Source organism: Monodelphis domestica, chromosome 4, assembly GCF_027887165.1.
Source record: "Monodelphis domestica isolate mMonDom1 chromosome 4, mMonDom1.pri, whole genome shotgun sequence".
NCBI lineage: Eukaryota > Metazoa > Chordata > Mammalia > Didelphimorphia > Didelphidae > Monodelphis > Monodelphis domestica.
Window position 1 is genome coordinate 434,359,159 of NC_077230.1, and position 21,089 is coordinate 434,380,247.

The following is a 21,089-nucleotide window of genomic DNA, read 5'->3' on the forward strand; positions in this document are numbered from 1 at the left end:
TTTTTGTTCAATTGATTTAGCTCTTTGTATATTTGAATAATTAAACATTTGTCAGAGGTTTTTGTTATGGAGATTGTTTCCCAATTTGTTGCTTCCCTTCTAATTTTCATTGCATTGGTTTGGTTTGTACAAAAACTTTTTAATTTGATGTAATAAAAATTATTTATTTTACATTTTGTGATTTTTTCTAGCTCTTGCTTGGTTTTAAAATCTTTCCTTTCCCAAAGATATGAAAAGTATACTATTGTGTGTTCACCTAATTTGCTTATAGTTTCCTTCTTTATATTCAAGTCATTCACCCATTCTGAGTTTATCTTGGTGTAGGGTGTGAGATGTTGATCCAAACCTAATCTCTCCCACACTGTCTTCCAATTTTCCCAGCAGTTTTTATCAATTAGTGGATTTTTGTCACCAAAGCTGGGGTCTTTGTGTTTGTCATAGACTGTCTTGCTGAAGTCAGTTACCCCAAGTCTATTTCACTGATCCTCCTTTCTGTCTCTTAGCCAGTACCAAATTGTTTTGATGACCACTGCTCTATAGTATAGTTTGAGATCTGGTACTGCAAGATCTCCTAACTTCACATTTTTTTCATTATTTCCCAGGATATCTTTGATCTTTTGTTCTTCCAAATAAACTTTGTTATGGTTTTTTGTAATTCAGTAAAAAAGTTATTCAGTAGTTTGATGGGTATGGCACTAAATGAGTAAAGAACTTTAGGAAGGATGGTCATTTTTATTATGTTAGCTCGTCCTACCCATGAGCAGTTAATGCTTTTCCAATTGTTTAGATCTAGTTTTAATTGTGTGGAAAATGTTTTGTAGTTGTATTCATATAGTTTCTGTGTTTGTCTCAGTAGATAGATTCCCAAGTATTTTATATTGTCTAGGGTGCTTTTATTTATTTATTTAAATCTTTTTTAAACCCTTACCTTCCATCTTGGAGCCAATTGACTCCAAGGTAAAAGAGTGGTAAGGGCTAGTCAATGGGGGTTAGGTGACTTGCCCAGGGTCACACAGCTGGGAAGTGTCTGAGGTCAGATTTGAACATAGGACCTCCCATCTCTAGGCCTGGCTCTCAATCCACTGAGCAACCCAGCTGCCCCTAGGGTGCTTTTAAATGGAATTTCTCTTTCTAATTCTTGCTGCTGAGATGTGTTGGAGATATATAGAAATGTTGATAACTTATGTGGGTTTATTTTGTATCCTGCAACTTTGCTAAAGTTGTTGAGTTTTTCCACTAGTTTTTTAGTAGATTTTCTAGGATTCCTTAACTAGTCCATCATATCATCCACAAAGAGTGATAGTTTGGTCTCCTCATTGCCTATTTTAATACCTTCAATTTCTTTTTCTTCTCTAATTGCTACAGCTAGTATTTCTAGTATAATGTTAAATAATAGAGGTGATAATGGGCATCCTTGTTTCATTCCTGATCTTATTGGGAAGGCTTCTGGTTTGTCCCCATTCCAGATGATATTTGCTGATGGTTTTAGATAAATACTGTTTATTATTTTTATTAAAGGCCCTTCTATTCCTATACTTTCTAGTGTTTTCAATAGGAATTAGTGTTGTATTTTGTCAAAGGCTTTTTCTGCATCTATTGAGATAATCATGTGATTTTTGTTGGTTTGCTTGTTAATATGGTCAATGATGTGAATGGTTTTCCTAATATTGAATCATCCTTGCATTCCTGGTATAAATCCCACCTGATCATAATGAATAACCCTCGTGATGACTTGCTGGAGTCTTTTTGCTAGAATTCTATTTAAGATGTTTGCATCTATGTTCATTAAGGAGATTGGTCTATAGTTTTATTTCTCCATTTTTGACCTGCCTGGCTTTGGAATCAGTATCACATTTGTGTCATAAAAGGAATTTGGTAGAACTCCCTCTTTCCTTATTATATCAAATAGTTTGTATAACATTGGGATTACTTGTTCTTTGAATGTTTGATAGAATTCATTTGTGAATCCATCAGGCCCTGGTAATTTTTTCTTAGGGAGTTCTTTGATGGCTTGTTCAATTTCTTTTTCTGATATGGGATTACTCAAGAATTCTTTCTTCTTCTGTTAATCTAGGCAATTTATATTTTTGTAAATATTCATCCATATCACCTGGATTGGCATATTTTTTGCCATATAATTGGGCAAAATATTTTTTAATGACTGCCTTGATTTCCTCTTCATTGGAGGTGAGGTCTCCCTTTTCATCTATGATACTGTTAATTTGTTTTTTTTTTCTTTCCTTTTTTTATTAGATTGACAAGTACTTAGTCTAGTTTGTTTATTTTTTCAAAATACCATCTTCTAGTGTTAATTATTATTTCAATGGTTCTTTTACTTTCGATTTTATTAATTTCTCCCATAATTTTTAGGATCTCTCATTTTGTTTTCATCTGGGGATTTTTGATTTGTTCGCTTTTAAGTTTTTTAATTTGCATGTCCAATTCATTGACCTCTGCCCTCCCTAATTTGTTAATATTTGAACTCAAAGCTATAAATCCTCCCCCCCCCCCGAGTACTGTTTTGGCTGTATCCCATAGATTTTGAAAGGATGTCTCATCATTGTAATTTTCTTCAATGAAATTATTAATTGTTTCTATGATTTGTTCTATGATTTGAGAATCATATTATTTAATTTCCAATTAATTTTTGAATTGGCTCTCCATGTACCCTTACTGATTATTATTTTTATTGCATTATGATCTAAAAAGGTTGTATTTATTATTTCTGCTTTTATGCATTTGTTTGCCATATTTTTATGCCCTAGTACTGGTTCAATCTTTGTGAATGTACCATGTGCTGCTGAAAAGGTGTATTCCTCTTTGTCCCTATTTATTTTTCTCCATATATCTATTAACTCTAATTTTTCCAAGATTTCATTCACATCTCTTACCTCTTTCTTATTTATTTTTTGATTTGATTTATCCAAATTTGATAGTGGTAAGTTCAGGTCTCCCATGAGTATAGTTTTACTATCTATTTCCTCCTTCAATTCCACTAGTTTCTCCTTTAGAAATTTGGATGCTATACCATTTGGTGCATATACATATTGATTACTGATATTTCCTCATTGTCTATACTCCCTTTTATTAGGATGTAGTTACCTTTCCTATCCCTTTTAATCAAATCTATTTTTTACTTTGGCTTTGTCAGATATCATGATTGCAACTCCTGCCTTCTTTATATCAGTTGAGGCCCAATAGATTTTGCTCTAACCTTTAGTTCTAACCCTGTGAGTGCCAATCTGCCTCAGGTATGTTTCTTGCAGACAAAATATGGTAGGATTTTGGATTCTAATCCACTCTCTTATTTGTTTTCATTTTGAGTGAGTTCATTCCATTCATATTCAAAGTTATGATTGCCACTTTTGTGTTCCCCAGCATTTTTATATCCTTTCCTAGTTCTGTCTTTTCTTCTTTTGCTATATCCTTTTAAACCAGTAGTGTGCTTTTAACCAGTCCCCCTAATCCCCACCCTTAATAAGCTTCCCTTTCTGCCCCCTCCATTTTTGTTTCTCTTCTTATTTTTTCAGGGTCTAAGTTCCCTCCCCCTCTCTTTCCCTCCCTTTTTGTATTCCCGACCTATACCCCCCCTTAGTTTTCCCTTCTTACTTTCCCTGTAGGGTAAGATAGCATTCAATACCCCAATGGATCTAGATGCTTTTCCCTGTCAGAATTGATTTCACTGAGAGTAAGGTTTAAGTATTACCTATTAGCACTCTCTTGTTCTCCTTCTTATAAGAGTATTCTTCCCCTCCCCTTCCCATGTGTATCTTTTTGTGATAAATATTTTTTATTTAATATTTTATTATTTTATAATATAAATTTATAAAATATATATAAATATATTAAATATAATAATAATAAATAAATAAAATATAATATAAATTTATAAAATAAAATATTTTATTATTTATTTTATTTCTTCAAGTATCTCTTGGTGCCATCTTTGGTTCCCCACTCCCTTTTTCTTTTTTTGCATATAATCTTATAGCACTTATTAACCCAATCTTCCTATTAATGATTCCTCTAGTTACTACAATAATGAATATAATTTTTGAGAGTTACAAATAACATTTTCCCCATATACCAATATAAATAACTTGATCTAATTGTAGCCCATAAAGAAGAAAGTTTGAATAAAAACATTTTCCCCCTTTTCCTTCTCATTTACCTTTTCATGTTTCTTTTGATCTTTGTGTTTGGATAACAAACTTTTCACTTAGTTCTGGTCTTTTCTTTACAAATACTTAGAAATCTTCTATTTTGTTGAATGCCCATACTTTCCCCTGGAAGTATATGTAGTCAGTTTTGGTGGGTCGGTGGTCCTTGGTTGAAGACCCAATTCTCTTGCCTTTCTGAATATTATATTCTAAGCCTTGTGGACCTTTAGTGTGGAAGATGCCAGATCTTGTGTAATGCTGACTGGTGCTCCTTGATATCTGAATTGTCTCTTTTTGGCTTCTTGTAAAATTTTCTCCTTAGCTTGGAAGCTCTTGAATTTGGCAATTACATTCCTGGTAGTTGTCTTTTGAGGATTTAGTTTAGAGGGTGTTCTATGAACTCTTTCAATGTCTATTTTGCCTCCTTGTTCAAGGACATCAGGGCAGTTTTCTTGAATAATTTCTTGTAGTATGATGTCAAGATTTTTGTTTATTTCTGTTTTCAGGTAGACCAATGATTCTCCAATTGTCTCTTTGTGCTCTGTTTTCCTGATCTGTCATCTTTTCAATTGTGAATTTTAGATTTTATCCACCCTGATTAGTCTTAAAATCCTAGCAACCCAGAATGTATACACCCCTACTTAAGAATTAAGTGATGAGGAGGATGGCCTATGACAGACATGTGCTAGCAAGTGACAAATAAGAAACAATTGACAGACCTCCAGGGCTGTCCTAATTCAAGCTTAAGCTAACATTGGTACATGTGAGACACAGGAAGTGGTGTAAAGAACAGTTATATATTTTGCATCACTTCCTCTCTCTGGCCTCTCTCTCAGAGATGTGGCTCTCTCTCTGGCTGGTGCGGCAGTGTGCTGGGCATCTTGGCAGTTTTTCAGTTTGTGGCTTGCTGGTGTGGTAACTGGGAGAAGCTCTTTAGCATGGGTTGGGTGAGGAATTTTCCCTGAGTGACCTTGGTGAGTGGTTTAGGCTGATTCTCTTTTCCTTTACCTCCTAAAGCACTATCCTCCTAGGAGGCCCCTCATCTGGGAGGAGGCCTTGTGACTGGAAACTGAATTAGATTGAGAAGGTCTTTTGGCCTAGGCCTCTGAACTCCTGTGTGGCTTGCCAGAGTAGTCCAATTCCTTTTCTTCTCTCTCTTCCTAATTTCTTCCTCCTATTATAATTAAACCACCATAAAAAATCCCAAACTGACTTGAATATTTTATTGGGATTGAATTTTAATCCCTGGCAACCACTAAAATAATATATTCAGTCCACAACCCTAATTTTTATCCCTAACAGTGAGATATTTTATGTTTTATTCCATGTTGTCAGTCTTTTGACTTTGCTTTATTAATTCTTCCTGTTTTGCAAGATCATTGGCTTCCAATTGCCTAATTCTGGTCTTTAAGAAGTAGTTTTCCTTTTCAGTTTGGTCTATCCTGCTTTTCATGGCTTCCAGCTGTTTCTCTAGTTGGAAGTTCTTGTCCTTTAAACTGTTATTTTCTTTTTTGAACTATTTCCCACTTTTCTTGCCAGAAGGCAGTGATCCAACTATTCCTGAATTCAAAACTCAAAATAATGTCAGTTGCCATCCCAAGAGCTTTTACTTCAAATGGCAAATTTCACCAATCACATCTTAGAGCTGGACAATTTACCTCCTCAGTAATCCAATTTCATTGTCTTGCAATTCCACACCACAAAGATGCTCTCTGTTTTGCAGAGCAGGTGATTCTACTCATACAGACAAAAAAAGTTAGCTAAAGGAAAATCAGCAAGATTTTTTTCTTTAGTTCTATGTGTTTTAATAATATATATGTTTAGGATAAGAATGGTTTTTGTTATAAATGAAAATTGATCTGGAGGTCATATGATCAGATTTATAAGCATTTATAAGTAAAGAGTGTGAGGTTTTCCATGTAGCATTTAACAACATTCCAAACTACAGATAGGTGTTCTATCTTCAATGGACAGATTTAGACATTTTTCTTTCTGATACTAGCATTTTAACTTGTGAGCACATTCCCTAAATTGTGAGAAATCTTAGTGCCTAACCACCTCTTTCTTCTATAAAATGGTACTAAATTTCTGATATTATAGGTTATTGAATTGCATCTACAGGCATTCAGTCATTCTGAGCTTGGATCTCATCTGCTTAGTGACCCGTTGGCTGCTTGTTGACCTCAAAAAAACTTTACCCTCTCTGTGCTGAAAATAGGGCTTGCTTGGCATGGCTTTAATCACATCTCTGACAAGTCGTCTGGCTACCTAGGTTCAAGATTAAGAAAGACATTTTCAGTTTTCAATTTGAATTTACCAGGATGAAAATCATTCATAGTGTGTTTTAATTTAAAAAAAATTTTATTTAAATAAAAAATTTAATTAAATTATTAAATTAAATATTTAATTATTTTTTATAAATTATTTTATATATAAAATTATTTTTATATATTTATATATAATTATATATATTTATATATAAAAATATACTTATTTAATTATAAATTAATTAATTAAAATTTTTATTTAAATTTAAAAATTTAAATCCTTTTTGCATGCTGTGGTTATATTCCTAACCTGCACTTTAAATCATTTAACCATTTTATTCACTCAGATCTCAAGCACAAAAATCTACTACTAGAGGCATATTTGCAAAGCTGGTACAAAATACAACAGGCATGAAAAATTTCACATGGAAGGAAGTGATAGAAATTTTACTTTTTTATCATTTATTCTTAAACCTTCAAAAGTACAATCTTTCTCTTTAAGATTACCTTTCTCTTTAACAGGTGAAGTTTGATGAAGTGTGTTGAAAGCATGATAAAACCATGGTCAAGCTTATAGAAATTTTTCAATAGTTTAAGTACTTTATAACATTTTCCAGGATAGTTAATCAGACAAAAACAAATTTGAGTATAATGATGACCCTAAAAAGTTAGGAGAAATCTACATTTTGACCAATGAATTGTCACCATTTCAGAGAGGACATGATGTTAATTGACACTGGAGGACACAAAATCAAAATTCTACTGATGATATCTCAATCAATTCACAAAACCTTTCATGATGACTGGAAAAGGGTTGTTATCATTATTTTTTTGGCAGGACCTTAGAAAATCCCAATTTGTAAGCAGAAGTTACCACTGAGTATTTTAAGAAAGAACTAAGGAGTTTTACAGAAACCACAAAAAGTTTTCAGAGCAAAATTTCTCTGCTAATGTGGGCATTGCTTTAAACACTCTCCCAAACCTTAATTCACTTTGTTCAAGATTCCAACCCCTTAATGAATGTTTACCAATATCAAACTCTTTTAGGGGAGTAGGTTAAGAAATAACATCGTGTTTTACCATTAAAGTTAAGGTTGGGTAGGTAAAATAATACTGAATTAGTCTTTTGCCATAAGGTAGTGATTAGGGGACTTGGATCCCAAGCACCACAGAATCATGTGGCACGTTTGAAGCCAGATGCCTGGGTCCCCCCTCAGCTTGGCAGAGTCAGCACAGTGTCACCACAGAGGGAGGAGTGAAGAATTTTTAAATGAGTGGGAATTGGGGAGAGTATTCTTTACAGCTGTACCTGGCTCCCTGGGCTGGTGTTTTTCTCTATCTGCTCCTTATTTTATCTGACTATCTCTGACAAGTCAAGATCTAAGCTAAATGGAGAATCAGATCTACCCTAAAGTAAGAAAAGCTGAGATCTATCTCCCTACCTCTATCTGTTTATCTCTCTTTACTAATAAATAGTTATAAATCTGGTAATAAGCCTCCAGATTAATTTTTTTTATTTATAACAGTAGAGTAAAACCTTTTAAAATGTAAGAGTGAAAATTATGAGATGGGTCATAAATTAGTAAATCAAAAGTACTAGGGGGAAAGGATGGAAAAATAGGAAAGAGCTATACTTTCCTCACTGCTCCATTTAGTTTGGTATTCTGTGGCCACCATTAGGGTCCCCTAGCCAGCCTCACAGGGAAGTCCAGCCAGCAACAAAACTGGAAGAGAAGAGAAAAAAATCAACCTGCTCATACCTCAATTTATCTATTTTAAATTAAATTAATTTAAAATAAATTAAATTAATTTAAATTTAAATTAAATTAAATTAATTTGAAATTAAATAATTTAAATTAAATTACTTTTAAATTAAATTACTTTAAATTAAATTAAATTAATTTTAAATTAAATTAAATTAAAATTTATCAAATTTCTCCTCCCACTAACTCTTGCATATCATGTCTAGAGCCAACTGTGGCTTTCTATTTTTCCTGGGCCACCCAGAGGGGGGCAGTCCAGGGAGCAGTGGTGCAGGAGACAGCGCCCTGCCCCCTATCTCATGATTCCTTGACTCTATTGCTGCTTTTTTCCTGCTGCCATTCTATCCTTGCCTCCAGGTCAAGTAGTCGACAGGAGATGAGGTCAGTCTCTGTACCCCAAGAAAGGGGGGAGGGCAAACTTTCCCCGCACAATTTCCCCCTTTGATTCTTTGGGAAACCAGCATGTTAAATTCCCTCACTTGGTCTTTTAGGAGATTAGCATGTCAAGTCTCCCCTATGAATAATTCTACATATGGAGTCTATACATTTAAAGATTCTCTCCCTAGAGGTGTGTAAAATATTACACCTTACATAGAGGGGGTAACAACAATTTGGGGAATAAGAGGGAAAGGAAGAAGAAAGAAAAAAACGATTGATAGACACATTGATAAAAAGCCAATTGGGGGCCCTCCCCTTCCATATAAGAGTCTACATTCAGAATAAATGATAGCTTCAGTCCCCCTCAGTTCAGTTCAATACAGCCCAAAGTTCGCTCTGGCTCTCTTGATGTAGTGTACAATTTTTATAAGTATCTTTATGGCATCTTCTCCAGAACATCCACTTTCTTGATTCAGGATGTTGACAATTTTCTTTTCCTAAAATTACTTAAAAAATCTTAAACCTTGTATCTTAGGATAATTATACAATTCCCCACTTCAGGAAGGTGTTGATCAATACTAGAACCACCCTGGGATACAGGGCTGAACTATGAGGCATATGAATCAATTCTATCCCCTTGACCTGCTGAGAGGATCTTTGTGCTTTTGATCAACGTTCACTATCAATTACAATTGCGAGGGGGATGAATAACAAAATGTCTTTGTATCTGGGTGTGAAGTTGAAAGGTGACTTAAAGCAGAGCAGTTTGGGGGTTTTCCTCAGTTTACAAGTTCTGTTTTTCTTGTGTTACTTTGAAGTGCCCAGCGATGCTGCCTGGCTTCTGTTCATCAGCAAACTCATTGGAGTGTGATAACTGGAAGGAAAGATGTATTATGGTGCTCAAGCATTTGTCCAGTGTTTATTGTAGGGCCTTGGAGTGTATCTTGGGCTTGAGAAAGGAAGGGTGATGGGCAATAATCTTTGGGCTTTAATTCTGCCATTGCAATCTTCTGAGGATAATAATCTAGAAGGATTACAGTTTTCCTTTAACAGGAAGAAGACAAAAAGCTGAATAACGATAATCACACCGTAATTTACCCGTAATAGCTACAATTTCTACTCGTAACAATACATCTTTAGATATTTGTTGTAAAGCATAAAAAACCCTTGTATGAATATCTTGCTGTATATGCAAAGCCTTGGTTACATTCTGCGCCAGCCCATGTAAATATGCTGCATCATGTTCCAGGACATGAACATTAGCTACACTTTGTGCTGGGGAAACACTACTGACAGTTGGAGCAGTAATGGCGGCTATCATGGCTACAAGACCTAAAACTATGCAAGAAATACATCTCTTATTCCTAGAGCTGATTAGTGGAGACAATCTCTCCATTGCTCCATCTGCAGGTGAGTGATACCATCCCCAATATGAAATCTTTCCCCAGTCTCTCCATCCTTAGCGGTCCATTTCCATCCTGGACCAAATTGTTGTACATGAAGAGATACCTCAGGAAAGTCCTCCTCAAATTCTACAGTTAATCCATGGGGTTTTCCCCCCAAAACCCAATGAGTCTGTGTCTCTGCATTGGCCATGGTGAGAGTGTTCATCAGAGTCGCCAGGAACAGGATCTGTTGTCTCTCTTTTCTCTGTTGCACCCGGGGCCTTTTCCTGCCCCTCGGTCGACGTGGAGGTTTCATCTTCTCCAGACTGCAGGATAGGTCTGGTCCATCTACGGGGGATCCATCGTTGTCCTTGACCTGTGGAGACACAAAGAAACCCTTTCCCCCTGATTAAAACTCTGTCAGGACCATACCAGGTGTTATTTTCATCCTTCCACATAACATAGTCCGAATCACCAGCTGGGACAAGAGTATCTTCCCACTGAGCCGGTACCATGTGGTGCCAATGTTCAAAACATTTTCAGCTTTAGTAATTTGTTGTGTCCAAATAAGATTATTAATAGTCAAAATTGCCGTGGTCAAATGATCCTGAGGGGACCGCCAAGCTCCTCTTTTTTGCTTAACAAGCACCATTTTTAAGGTCCGGTTGGCACGTTCAATCATTGCTTGACCAGTAGGATTGTATGGGATGCCTGTTATGTGCGTAATATGCCAATCACGGCAAAAAGTGGCAAAGGCTTCAGAAGTGGACGCCGGGCCATTATCAGCTTTTAGAATTTCAGGGGGACCTTGTGTTTGAAAAGTCAAGAGGCGGCGAGTTTCCACTGCCCTAGTGGATGCAGATCGGAGAGCCGAGGCCCACAAGAACCCGGAATAGGTATCTATAGTAACATGGGCATACTTGGCAAGACCAAAAGAATTGACATGAGTCACATCCATCTGCAGATGTGCAATGGATGCACCCCTCGAGGGTTCTGAGCACCCTCCTTGTGGCTTGCAGGTTGAAATGGAACACCCTTGGGGCAAGCCTTGACAACAAGTCTGGCTTGTGCCTTAGTTATTTGGAATTGTTTTTGTAAGGCTCGAACAGATTGATGGAATTTATCCTGAGCTTTCCGAGCTTCGGCTGCTGGAGATGAAAAAGACAGTAACAGGGCTTCAAGAGCCTGATCCACAATATGATTGCCCAGAATAATCGGACCGGGCAAAGAAGTGTGACTACGGACATGAAGAACATACACTGAGCTCAAGCGATCATGTAAAACATGCTGCAATTTTGAAAAAATAAGATTGTACCCCGTTTAGATTGGATCACTGCATTTGTCAATTTAGGTAAGGCTTGTGCAGCATACCGGGAATCAACAATAAGATTAAAGGACTCCAGATGTTTCCACAAAGCCAATAGAGCTGCTGCAAGTTCATTCTGTTGAGTGCTGGAAAAAGGGGTACAAAAAATCATAGGCGGATTAGGAGGAAAAAATAGCAGCTGTTTGTGGATGGGCATCCACAAAAATATCAGGACCATCAACTGGATGATTGGAAATAGGATTTGGAACTATGCAGTATTGATTAAAAATTTTCCAAAAGGGAGACAAGTTAGTCTGTGGGGGGAAGAAATATGGGAATTGCAGAAGACTGGCCCACTCTGTATAAGATTCTATCCAATCCTGTAATTGTGCTTTTGTAACAGGAATATGAATAACTTCAGGATATTGTCCCATTCCTTGAAGAACTACTTTTATAGCCCTTTTAATAATGTGTCCCATCATTAAGGGATAAACAGGAATTGCCTTGCCTGATTGAGATTTGGAATGTATCCATAATATCACTGTAATATCCAATCATGAGGAGTAAGATTCTCAGCAGCTATAAGCTCCAATAAAGAAAGTGTATAGGCTGCTTGAGGACCGTATTTAGTACATGCCTCTTTTAATTCTTTCAAGACTTTCAAAGGCATGGGAGTCAATCTCCTAGTCTGAGTGTTAACATCTTCCAATACCGGGAATCATTGTGCCTGTCCGGTGTCTAAGTCTCCTAATGCTTTTTCCAGCTGGGATACTCTCAGAAACTTTCCCACCTGTCCTTGCCTCATGTCTCCACTAGATGTCACTGTCGGCTTATTTTTGAACACTTCCAGTTTCAGGAAAATTTTTTTCGAATTAGGGAGGGGTACAGCTTTGCCCCTGAAGCAAACCACACGACAAGAAATATTTTTTCTCTGATTACCGACCTCCCCACAAAATTCTCCTTCCTCATCTTCTTCCTCAACCTCCATTTGTAAAACAGCTTGCATTTTCTTATTAGCTTCTGGATCCTCAATACATGACTTTATGACATTGAAAATAACTGCATAATCCGGGGGTGGAGTTTCCCCCTCAGAACCAAACTTTGATCCTACGCGGCGTTCCCATTCCGAACTAGATATAATCTCTCCTTCAGGGAACCATGGTGCTAATTGTCTTACATAGCCCACGAATTTCTTTAACATCTTTTTCTGCACTTTGACTCCATGGGCCGATAAGGCAGCTTGAATAAGGTGCTCAGCTTGCCATCCCCCGTCCTGTAAAAGGACAGGAACTGAGTTTCCCATACCTCCTGAGAAATAACCCACAAAACAAAGAAAGGAGATAGAAAAGATTATAGAACAGAGGAAACCCGTAAAGACAGATTTCTCTTGGCTCTGTCCCAAATTTGCTCTGCTTACTCAATCCAAGATATTGTCACAAAGCCCGTCACTTTGTGCCATCCTTTGACCAGCAAAAGAATCGGGGTTACAAATGGCATTTGTGTCCCTGAATCTCGGACGCCAAAATGCAAGGCTCCTCTGAAAGGTGGCCAACCTTCTTGCGACCTTGCGTGGGATAACGAATATACAAAGTGATGAATGGACGCTAATGGAAAATGTATAACGACCCTTTATTGAGTTCAAACAAAGCAATATATAGGTTAACACACAGGAAGATATAATGTTACCGCCCAGCAACAGCAGGAACCAATAATTGGGTAGATTCATAGGAATTCATGACGTTACCTGCCAGGCACAGGGAAGAACTGAGAGGATTCCAAACAAAGACAGAGAAGCAACTTTCCCACAGACTCTCATAATTTCCCACAACCCTTATCAGTCTTCTGCTGGCTACTCCGACCTTACAGTTTCTTTCTCACAGACCTTATCAATCCTCCCGCTGCTGCTATTCCAACCTTGAGCACACAGCTGTACAGGTCGTCGTACACAGTTCAACTCACGACCCTGACTATGCAGCTCAACTGGGGAGGAAGAGAAGGCTTAACCCTTACGGTTCTGCCTTTACGGCAATGCCTCGGCTACAGAAAGTTACTATTAATCTGAAACCCCTTTTTGGCATCCCCAAACAACCTTTCGATTTTAAAGCAAAAAAATCTTACACTTGAACCTCTGAACCATATCTCTCTGAGGCCATAGGTGGAGTCCTCCATCCCCTAGTTGGTGCTTAAAATGTGTAGTGTGGCCATTGCCACTCAAGGCATCCAGAAGACATACCTCTTGTTTGTGCTGAGCTCTGAATCCGGCAATCAACGAGGCTTGGGAAAGAGACATCACAAAGAACATAAATTGGCAGAGAGGAGAAGAAATCCTTCTCTTCCCTTGGAATCAGGGACTGAGAAGACCCCCAGTCTGGCTCTGGGCTGACAGCCTGCTGGTAGAGGAGGTGGCTAGTTGTCTTAGCAATGACTGGGGACCCTCCTTGGTCCTATTTTAGGTATTTTAACTTTAATATATTGAAAGAGTTAAAATTAGCTATTGGGGATAGAAATCCTGAAGAGTTAGATTATTGGTATCTCTGGGCTGTTGTCCTTGATCAATATACAGTGGTTCAATCATATTGCCTAATCCCTTCCTTTCTTACGGCCCCTAACTAAAGGGGCAATGGGATAACATTAAGACATAACATCCTTCAGCATGTGTCAGGGGATACCCCTAAATTTGAGGTTGACCCCACTGGGGTGGTAGCTCAGTTTGAAGCTCTCTTTAAGGGGTTTAATCCAAGTTGGGATGATGTAAGGGATTGGGTGAGTACCTCACTCTCTAAGGGAGAAAGGTAATTTCGAAGTCACCAATAATTCTCAAAATAATTTTGAATGTGGTCTGTTCATCGGAGTCTGGAACCAAAGAGCAGAGGATGAAGGATAATGACAAGGAGATCATATCCAGAGTACTGTGTTTAATTCCAGCATACTGATAAAACTCCTTTCAGGCATGTCAAGTCCCCAGATACCCTTCTCCTTCCCAGTCCTCCACTTCCTCCTCTTCATCTTTGTGACCTCAATAGTCTTCCATCTTCAACTTCGACTCTCCAAGATATCTAAATCATGGAAACAACCACTATCCCTTGAGCCTCCAGCCTTTACAATCTACCACCCTGAAGGCATCTGGACTGTGAATTCTATAGGCTGTCTAGGAAACCAGATGGGTGAGTATGCCACCCTCTCTGCTCTGGCAAAACTCAATGGCCACAGGGCCTACATATCTCCTGAGATGCATCAACATCTTGCTCCCATATTCCGTATCACCCTTCCTGTTCTACCAGCCAGTGTGGCCAAGCATATACACTGGCAGAACTACCAACTACATGACTGGATGTTGGAGGAATATCGACATATTCATGGTGCCTATGTCCATTTCACGGGTTACCCCTGTTCCTGGACTTTCTACCACCACCTTTGAGAAGAGATCCGTCGTGAATTCACCCTGCATGACCATGTCCGAAATGAAGCTCAGGCCTACCTCCAGAGGATACAGAAAAGCCCAGCCACCTTTGTGGGAGTCCATGTCCGCCGAGGTGACTATCCGTATCATGCCCCAGGTCTGGAAGGGGGTGGTAGCACACAAGGGCTACTTGGATCAAGCCATGAATTGGTTCAGAGCCCATTACAATGATACTGTCTTTGTGGTCACCAGCAATGATATGTCATGGTGCTGGGAGAACATTAACACCACCAAGGGAGATGTGGTATTTGCAGGGGATGGAGTGGAGAGCTCTCCAGCAAAGGATTTTGCTCTGTTGACCCAGTGCAACCACACCATCATGACCATTGGCACCTTTGGCATCTGGGCTGCTTACCTGGTAGGTGGTGAGATGATCTATTTGGCCAACTACACCCTTCCAGACTCACCTTTCCTCAAAATCTTCAAACCTGAAGCAGCTTTCCTGCCTGAATGGATAGGGATCCCAGCTGACTTGTCACCCCTGATCAAGAACTGAATACTTTTTCAGGTCCTCACTCTAGACTCAAACTATGGTCCAGATTTGTATACTATGAAGGTGAGGCTTAGGAGACAGGAGGGAACCATCTCTCCTATCCTGGCCATCTATCCACATCATAGGACAGAGGCCTCCACTTCATGGCCTACCTCATCCCACCACAAAAAATTCAGGTGTGGTTCTACACAATTGAGTTGGTTGCATAGAATCATACCATGGCATATATGGAAGAAGGGGGTTTTAGGATTATCTAAAGTGGGTTAGATTATCCAAAACTAATGTGTCCCGAAAACCCACTGGGTTGGGCATATATTAGTAGGATGTGTAATTGTAAATCCTCAATGGTTGGGGGCTTGCTGGAAAAGAGGTGAAGTTTTTTTAAGAAACATTGTCAATGAAAGCCCTGTGGGTTTAGGGAAGTGATGGCAAACCTTTTAGAGACCGAGTGCCCAAAGTGCAACCCTCCCACTGCATATGAGCCTCCTGCCTTATGCCAAACTGGGGAAGAAGGAAGAGCTCCCATTGGACTGCTGGGCAGTGGGGCAAGTGATGAGAGAAATGTCCTCAGGTGTGAGTAGAGAGGGCGAAGGGAGCATATGTGCCATAGGATTGCCAACACAGGTTTAGGGGATAAACCAGGGATATCTTGACCACCTGCAAGTCTTATGAGAGATGGATTTCTCTAAGTCTAGAACTAGCTAATGTTTAACTCTGTCTTCAAGAAGGAATTCCTTACTGATGGGTCTGGGATTATTTTGGGTTGGAAGGAAGTAAGAATGGTGGTCTTCACTCACCTGCCAGAATCTTCTGCTTCCCTAACAAGTGGGGCAAAGAGGAAAGTTAAAATGATTCAGAGAACTTCTCCCCTGTCTAAAGTAGCCAAAAATGCTGAGAGGATCTCAGCTTATGTGAATAGACGTAGAGAGAAATGCTTTCATTCTCTTCTGACCTCATGAGGTAGGGAAGATTGTGTCTCGTTATGGCATTGACAAATTGCAGAGTATACAAAGGAATTTTTTTAAAACTCTTACCATCCATCTTGGAATCAATTCCGTGTATTGGTGCCAAGGCAAAAGAGTAGTAAATCCTCACCATTGGGGGTTAAATGACATGGGCAGGTTACACAGCCAAGAAATGCCTGAGGCCAGTTTTTGTTTGTTTTTTTAAACCCTTCCCTTCCCTCTTGGAATCAATACTGTGTATTAGCTCCAAGGCAGAAGAGTGGTAAGGGCTAGGCAATGGGGGTCAAGTGACTTGTCCAGGGTCACACAGCTGGGAAGTGTCTGAGGCCAGACTTGAACCTAGGAGCTCCCGTCTCTAGGACTGGCTCTCAATCCACTGAGCTACCCAGCTGCCCCCCTGAGGCCAGTTTTGAATCTAGGAACTCCTGTCTCTAGGCTTGACTTTCTATCCTCTGAGCCACCTAGGTGCCCCCTATTCAAAGGAATTCTAATCTAATTGGGAAGAAAACTAAACTCCAGGTCATAGGAGGGTCAATTGGAAGAACCAAGGATATTTCTCTTGAATAAACAATTTTGGACTACATTGCCAATTTCCCATACTGCTCTGAAATTCCAAGAGTCCATTAAACTGGTGTCCATAATGGTGACAGAAATGATAGGCTATGACTTCATAAGAGGAAGCAACTGGTTTCAAGCTGCTAGCTGGCACTATGGGCATTGCTAGACTTGGAGTCTGGAATAGAGAGGTTTGATTTTAGCTTAATGTACAGGCTTTGTGACCTGGATAAGTCATTTAACCTTTCTTTGCCTCAGTCTCCTCAACTTTAAAATGGTGCTAATAGTAGCACCTACTTCACAAGTATATTGTGAGGATCAACTGAGGAAATATTTGTAAAGTGCTTAGCACAGTGAATGGTACATAGTAAGGATTTAATAAATGTTGGCTCCCTTCCATCCTATCTACCCTTGCTGCCTCAAAGCACCCACGTCTCTCTTATCCTGTGTTCTTTTTTCCACCCATCTTTAGGCACATCTTTCTTTAAGCTGAGGTTCTCCTTTTAGATCCTCTCTTTCCTCCTCTTCCTCTCCTGTCCATCCAACTCAAGATCTGCCCCAATCTCCTCTAAGGAAGTCAGAACTGGAGATGGAGAGGCCTGAGGGAGCTTGAGCCACTGCTTCCTCTTTTATGACTTGAATAAAAATGGAGATTAAGTGTTCCAGATCAGAAAGTATATCTCCCAGCAAAATATTTTTCCAGGGCCCCCAGTGGCATTGCACTGAACTGCAGAACACTTGGAAGCCAGTTTAAGAAACAATGTCCTCATTCATTGAATCAGAATCTGCATCTAAAGGGGTCTTAGTATCCAGTAAATGTAACTTCATTTAACTGCTCAGGAAACTGATTCATAGAGATGTTAGTGGTTTGTCCAGAATTGCAGATCTGGAAAGTATCTAAAGGTCTTATCCAGAGATCGCCCTGTGCACACCACACAACAAATTCAGAATACGATCTCAGAGCCAGAAGATGGCTTAGAAAACGCTACATTTTCTAGAGAAGGGAACTAAAGCCCAGAGAGAAGCAGAGATGTGTTCAAAGGTACACTGCAAGGCTAAATCACAGAATCCAAGGCCCCCAATGGGGATCAGAGATCCCCTTGAGCTCACTAAGACCCAGATTGGGGGTTCTGGGGATGTCAGTCAAATATTACCATAATATTGACATCCAATTACAAGATAAAGGAACGGAGAGCAATTCGGTTGTACCGCAGGATGCCCAGGAAAGAAGCTCACTTCAAAGTCCTTCATGACTTTGACTAAACCTTCTTGCCAGAACACTGGCACCAAATTTATTTAGACGTTAAATGTGGGTCTTTGACATTACAAAGGAACTTTACAAATTGCTTGCTAGCCTTCCAGACTGCTGATAATAACAGAGGCGTAATGTTCAAGTCCCACAAAATTTAAGTTCCATTCAGTTATCAATCATATGAAACATTAGAAATAAATGCGTAATTCTGGTCCATGAACACTTTGCTCATTAGAGCCAGCTTTTGAATACAGCTTTAATATCTTCATAACTGAAACCCTACAGAAATGAAGAGAGCAAGAGACAAAGGATTGGTTTGATGACAAAACTTTTTCATCTCTAGAAAATGAAGAGTTTTGGAGTCAATTAAGAGCAGAAACATTCCTAGGGAGCCCAGAGGGCAGATCTTACCTACACAGCATAAGTGGTAAGGATCTGTCAAGAAAGGAAAAAGGAAAACCATTGATCTATTTACACAATAATGATAGTTGTAGTTTATAGCACTTGCAGATTTGCAAAATGGCTTAACAAATCATCTCTCATTTTATAGGTAGGTGCTACCATCTTCATTTTACAGATGAGAAAACTAAGACAGACAGATCTACTAAGAGTCTGAGGTTGCATTTGAACTTGGGATCTTCCCAACTTTGTGTCCATGCTCTATCCACTATGCCTAATTGCCTTTTAAGCTCCATATTATCTCTAGTATCAAATCTAAGGTCCTCTGTCATTTAAAGCTCTTAAAAATCTAGACTCTTCCCATCTTTCTAATCTTACACATCTCTCCCTCAGCTTTATAACATCACACATTAGTCTACTTGCTATTTCCTTAAACATCTTGCCTTTTCACTGGCTATTGTCCTGCTGGGATGACCTCCCTCTTTATCTCCATCTCTTAATTTCCCTGATTTCCTTAAAGACTCTCAGGTCAAATCATTCCACCTTTTGTAGGAGGTCTTTCCCAGTTCTTTCCTGCTGCTAGTGCCTTTCTTGATATTTCCATTCTCATCCTCTAGACGAATAGACAGACAAGTAAATGAACAGACAAGTAGATAGATACATGTATACATAGAATGCTGGCTGCTTATTTATATACTGGTTCCTAATTTGACTGTGAGCTTCAAAGCAGGGTCTATTTTTATCTTTTTCTCCCCAACACTTGTTAATTCTGAAATTGGCAATGATATCACATAAATAATGTGGGTTTGTGTAGTATGATTGCCTTTTGACTATGACTCTTATCTGGAATCAAATTAAGTTAAGAAAGTTTTTTTTTCCCTTTGTGGCTTATGTCAAGTCAGTCTGGGCCCTTGAAGGGAAAGAGATTTTAAAATCATATTTTTTCCTATTTTGAAGTCTCTGTATTATAATATTAAGAGGCAAATAGGTTCATTTTCCATGTCAGAGCTTCCTGGATCTTTTTAAGATTCTTCCTTCATACCTTAATGGCATTGTCCATATGAGATAGAGAATTTATTGTTTCTAATTTGTTCTTCTTATAGCTCTGTTGTTAATTGGATTAGATCCATAAGATTTGGGCTTGTTTTTACAACATAAACAAGTTATTGGAAAACCAAATTTAGGAGGTTGTATTAAATTGTGTTGAGTCTTCTCACTGATAGATTTGAGCAGAATTAACAAGGGAATCTCTGCAAGCGTCTTGGAACCAAAGAAATTGATTTCCTAGGAGGAGCACCTATAAAGCTGTATGACAATGAGGCTATTCCAGAATATCCCAAGCAAGATATTTCCAGAGACCAGACAACTGCATGGGACATCTGGGAATTAAAACTGGGTTATCAGATTTCAAGGAGACTTGATGTTATTTAATAATGATGCTCATCCTTGTATTACGATTTTGTTTGTTTGTTTGTTTACCTAGAAGAAAGGTATGACTCTATTACTTATATTTATTGTTTGGGATCAGGGTCATTCTTCCTACAACTTTTGGTCAACTGAAAAAAAAATAATTTTGAATGTACCTTCACTGGGTCTTTAAATGAGGTTCGGGTATTAGGGAGGTCTCGAAATGTTTGTAAGCTTGGCTTGTGTCCATGGAACCTCTGACAGTAAAACACTTGTTCCTCCCAACACCTGAACCTCTCACAAATCTTTAGGGAGAGATCTCTATGTAAACTCAGGGTCCCAATATCTTGCTCTCCAGAAGGTTCCTTGTCTCTCCAAGTGCCTGAGAATTCTCTAAGTTATTCCCTGCTCTTCTTCCTGACAATCAGGAGATAATCCACCCCTTTGGAATTCCAGCAGATAGCCCTGAATCCATCCCTATGGGCCTCCTCCTTGTTTGATGCAGGCCTAAGTCAGCTGTTCCTTTTACTATTAGGACAAAAGATGGCCACCTGCCTTCCATTCCTCAGTATTCTTTATCCAAGGAAGCTCTTGAAGGAATATCTGCCAACATTGATGCAGTGATAAAGTAAGGAATAGTCCTTTCATGCAAATGCCAGCATAATTCTCCAATTCTCCCAGAATAGAAGCCCAAGACATGTCCAGATAAGACAGTTGTTTATTGTTTTGTGCAGAATTTGTGAACAATTAATTTCCATGTAATCCCCAGATATCTAGTGGCATCATATCCTGCAACTAACATCTCCCTAATGAGATCAATCCCCATCAGTTCCTAGCAAAGCTACCTATTTTCGAGTGGCAGATATTTGTTCTTTCTTTTCCATTCCTATCCACATAAATCCTAAGAAAATATCTGCATTCAGTTGGAAAGGTTCACAGTAGACAGGAACTCATCTGCCTTAGGGGTATGTAGAGAACCAACTTTATTCTCTCAAGTCTTACAGCAGGAGTTAGCAATGATCATTTTTAGGGTGTTACTTCAGTTCAGGAAGTAGATTGTCTGGTTTTCTTGGCACCATATGCAGAAACATGATAGGGAGAGAGTAGACATCTCCTCTGGGAGCTCCACTCGAGGGGCCACAAGGTCTCCAGGTCAAAGGTGCAGTGGTTCCTTCCCAAAGGGGAATATTTAGGTTCTATTTTAGTTGTTGGTACCTGCTCTATTTCTCCCAAACACAAAAAGAGAGAGAGAGAGAGAGAGAGAGAGAGAGAGAGAGAGAGAGAGAGAGAGAGAGAGAG

The 21,089-nt window shown here is 38.9% G+C and overlaps 1 protein-coding gene and 1 pseudogene across 4 annotated transcripts in view; both read left to right on the top strand.

The window, feature by feature from the left end:
• Positions 1-21,089, top strand: part of LOC100023417 (zinc finger protein 420-like) — a 621,149-nt gene that overhangs the window by 188,139 nt on the left and 411,921 nt on the right. The window lies entirely within an intron of this gene.
• Positions 14,175-15,215, top strand: LOC100010862 (galactoside alpha-(1,2)-fucosyltransferase 2-like; annotated as a pseudogene).